The 4,162-nt window shown below is 45.8% G+C and overlaps 1 pseudogene; it reads left to right on the top strand.

The window, feature by feature from the left end:
• The first annotated feature begins 2,550 nt into the window (after nucleotides 1–2,550).
• Nucleotides 2,551–3,746, top strand: LOC147663266 (rho-related GTP-binding protein RhoG-like; annotated as a pseudogene).
• The last annotated feature ends 416 nt before the right edge of the window (nucleotides 3,747–4,162 follow it).

Raw genomic sequence — 4,162 nt, 5'->3', positions numbered from 1 at the left:
ACCTATATAGTGATACTGAAACTCAAAATTCTAGGACTGAATTAACTATAACCCTCAGTTAGTTTCTGAGGTGACAAATCCTACCTCCACATTCATGGTCCAGTTATGGGGACTTTTGTCCAGTTGTGCGCCACTTTTCTGCGCGGGAGGCAGCTAGGAGCTGAGAAAAGGGAGTAGGCAGGATGGGCTGCACCTCTTTTCTGAGACATCCACCCTTCCCTACAACCATCAATGCAGATCCCCACTAGAGATACCCCTTGTCAGAGGCCACTGTGAAGGATGCACCCTGTGCTGGATCTTGGATGTCTCCTACCTCAGGGTGCCTAACAGCTGTGTGCCAGATGGGCACCATGTTCCTAGGCCTGGGCTTTCCTTTTACAAACCATTGTTATCAGATGTGCTCGTCCAACTGAAGCCACTATTGACCGCAGATCCCAAAAGTACTGCTTGATTGGAGTATTCTGGCAACTTAAAGTGGCGCGAGGTTGTGTGAACGCATCTGTCTGCTCTCTTTCTTATATATAAAAACTCAAAAATAGGGAAGAGCGGATGGGGCTACCCATAATAGCATCCTCGCAGCAACATATGCATCAAAAACTTGAGCTATCTGTGAAAAGGGTATAACCGGGGAGAGTTTCCAGTGATGGAGGAGCAATGCTGTGTATTATCAGTGTGCCTAGATTCTTATAAAACATCAAGAGATACCCTCACCCACCAATATAGGTGGGATTCTTCATTATCAAGGATATTACCTCCACCAACAGTTTTTTAGGGGGGTGGAGAAAGCCCTTTATGGTGGTAGATTACCACCTGTTCCGAGGAAAGAGATTTTATGAACATTAAAAATCCCTTTCAGTTGATACCAATATCTGTAATTTATTCTTGGTTCCTCTGAGGGATATTAAGAACAACAACAACGGGACATTAGGGATAACTTTTGTTCTTCTGTTGCTTGGATCAAAACGTTTCAGCCTCTCGTGGGATCTTCTTGCTTTTCAGAGGATCAAATTCTTTAGTCAGATCCTTTATTAAATCAATGTACTCTGCTGCGGCGCCATAAATGCCTTGTTGACTTCCAACGGAAGGAAGAGTTAATGTCAATGTTCTTAGTGTCCCAAAACCACACCGTCAGCTTCCTGGTAACCACAGGTGTCTTAGAGTAGACATTGGCTAGCGTAGAAGGAATATGAAGAAGGTCGGACCACGTGATGCAACAGAGGGATCCAGCGGATCTTGGTTCTGACCAGTAATCCAGAATTAGGTTATTTTCTAAAGATCTTTGTGCCATCTCTGTGGCGGGGATGGTTCAGCCCTGTACACCATAGTCTCTTGACTTCCTGATGCTCTTGCCGATCTATTATTTGATGATACCCTAAGGCTGAAGCACGGGGGAGAGGAGGGGATTCACAACCTACGCGTCAAGTGGATACAAAATCCAGTAGATCTAAGGATGCTGGGGCCTGCAGGCCCATACATGCAACGAGGAAAGTGAAACTACATGTCCCAGCATTCTCAGTGCAGTAGACTGAAAAAGAAAGCTTCCTGGAACTCTCTCTCCTGACACACCTCGGGGACAGGTGTGGCGCAGGGCCAGGGCAGCTGACTCTGGAGCACGGAACTCACGGTTCGATCCCCGGCTCCGGCGACACCTCAGCCCAGCACCATGTGATTCTGGGCAATAGCTCGCTTAATCTTCCCAACATCCCAAGCACCTTGAGACCCTTAGGGGTGATTTGTTCGCACTTAACAAATATTGGGTTACATGGAGCCAGTTAACCTCTATGCAAGTATGACGTAAATTTTGAAGACTCTTCTTCACCCTAAATAAAGTTCCAAGCTAGTGGTAAATGGAGAGTGGCTGTAGACGTCCGTATTCCCTTAAAATTACTACCTAGGACAATCAAGGCAAGGTTAAATAGTAAAATGACACACCCTGGCTATAAACCTAAGGTACGTTTTATTTTAAGGAGCTGCCATGTTCTTTGGTGCCGGTGCAGGTAGAACCTTGAAAGGACCTATGATTGTTGTAATTTTTCTCCATAACAAACCTCAACAACGTCTCCGGTGGGCCATGCTTCCATCAACTAGAGGGCATGTTCTCTTTCAGACAGTTATCATGATATGGCTCCTGGCTACATATAAGATCCTATCTAGCTATACATCCTCAAGACGATCCCTCGAGTGAGCTGATCAGGTCCTACCGCTGGTTGGTGCTTGGGATTCACTCCTGCTCCACATTCAGCGTCTTCCAATCTTATTGGCCGGCATGCCTGCAGTGAAATCCATGTTCACCCAGGATTCATTCTCTTGGTGCATTGTTTCTATTATCGTATCTTCAGCTTGATGCAATAAAGTTTGCCCTGCTGCATGCTGCAAATTCAAAAATAAAAGGTGGATACATTGAAATATGCACCTAAAAACACAGGGTGCTTGCTTAAAAAACAGGGTGGAAGAGGGAAGAGATTGAAAATAAAGAGATGATGTATCATGTCAAATTTTCTAAACGTTTGCAACACATATGACTGTGTCTTCGATGCCTTGCAGGTTTTTGCTGTGAAACGATGCAGAGTGCAAACTGTGTGGTGGTTGGTGATAGTGACGTTGAAAAATCCTGCCTTCTCATCTGCGTCACACAAAATGGCTTCCCGGACTATCCACCCTGCTTCAATAACCGTGGATCCACGATCACAGTAGATGGTAGGACTGTTGATCTGTACCTCTGGAACACAGGAGGTCGCGACGAGTACGAGAGGCTTAGGATACTGTGCTACCCTGAGGCTAATGTCTTAATCGTCTGCTTCTCCATCGCCAGCCCCTCGTCTTATCACAATGTGAAGCACAGGTGGTACCCGGAGGTCAGCCGTCACTGCCCCAACATACCTGTCCTCCTGGTGGGCACCAAGAAAGATCTAAGACACAATGCAGAGGTCATCAAAGAGCTTCAGAAACAGTCACCTCACAGCAAGGGGCCACCCTTGCCAAGGAGATCCACGCTGTCCGGTACATGGAGTGCTCAGCATTGAATCAGGAGGGTGTCAAAGAGGTCTTCACCGAGGCAGCCAAAGCCGTGCTCAACCCCGTCCAGAAAAACCCCAAAGGTGATTGCTGCCTGATGTGAAATAGAGATCATATGAAGAGTTATTTGGTGGCCAGAGAGTCTACTTCTTGGCAATAAAATACCAGAAGCACATGTGGAACTGACTTCCATTGTTGCTGAATATCCCTAATTTCCAAAGCATAGGCTGCTCGGCTGTAAAGAGGAGCACTGAACTGAAATGGTTTGGTTTTGAAACCCAGAGGAGCTATATTCTTCTAAATCGGTCCGATACACGGAATCTGATCCTTGGTGAAAACTCAGTTGGAGTAGTCGCACCCAACTAACAGTGCTGCCAGGAAACGAAATGATCATCATTTTGGCAGCAGTCAGAGTGGAATATCCCAGCATGCAAATTGTGAGCTGTGCCCTCTGGAGACGGTCCATCCTTGCGCAGGAACACACAAAGCTTTGCCGTAGCCATCATTGGTGCTATCTCAAGAAGAGCAGATGCCGCTGGGTGTATCATGAGTACAGACTCAGGAGTGAGCTACATGCAACATGGCAGAAAGGAGTGACAGTGAATGCTGACTTGAAAAACAGTTTTACAACTATTTTGATGTGGGTATGGGGCTGACTTGTGTGAAGGTGGCATTGATGACAGCCATTACTTTCTAGATCTACACCTGGACTGCTCACCTCATAGTGTGGGTGACTCAGTGTCTGAGGTTCAGGATTTGCTATAATAGCGTAAAGTTTTTATCAAATATAACGTTTATTGCATAACGTTTAATAGTATGCACCCAAGGATGTTCATGCTCATGTGAAGAAATGTGGTCATTAATTTCCTGGAGTGTCCTAGGTCAATTTTGTATAATAAAATAAGCTAATACCAGTTTATAACCAGAGCAATGGTTTGGTGTGTTTTGCATATGTGCGCGCTTCAAGTATGTGGGCGTGCAATCTCTATTCCCATATCACCTTGGAAACAGCGTTTGAGGTCCTAGTGTGCACCCAGGGATCAAAGTCAACATTTGAGCAAATGTCCTGGGGAAGAGGTCTTCTCCCAGAGGCGTGCCCCACTCTCTCCTATAAGCAGCCTCGATTTGTTAAAATCTTCTGCAAAAG

This window comes from Lissotriton vulgaris, unplaced genomic scaffold (genome assembly GCF_964263255.1).
Source record: "Lissotriton vulgaris unplaced genomic scaffold, aLisVul1.2 SCAFFOLD_315, whole genome shotgun sequence".
Classification (NCBI taxonomy): Eukaryota; Metazoa; Chordata; class Amphibia; order Caudata; family Salamandridae; genus Lissotriton; species Lissotriton vulgaris.
The sequence above is the reverse complement of the archived record's forward strand: the minus strand, read 5'-3'. Positions and strand labels throughout refer to the sequence as shown.